Genomic DNA, 208 nt, shown 5'->3' with positions numbered 1-208 from the left:
CCAAGAGGGGGGTTGAGTTGTATGTAGCATGCATGTAGGTTGCTGTATGTGCTGAAATTCAACGTTTTCTCAATGTCGTGGACACAAACACATAGGCATGCATTACAAGACGTCTGACCCACTTAGCCACTTTCTCAACCCATAACTGTATTGGTTACTCTTCATTTGGTTTTCGTGAATAATACATTCTAAATAATGTTAACTATTC

This window comes from Oncorhynchus tshawytscha, linkage group LG22, assembly GCF_018296145.1.
Source record: "Oncorhynchus tshawytscha isolate Ot180627B linkage group LG22, Otsh_v2.0, whole genome shotgun sequence".
Taxonomy (NCBI): domain Eukaryota; kingdom Metazoa; phylum Chordata; class Actinopteri; order Salmoniformes; family Salmonidae; genus Oncorhynchus; species Oncorhynchus tshawytscha.
The sequence above is the reverse complement of the archived record's forward strand: the minus strand, read 5'-3'. Positions refer to the sequence as shown.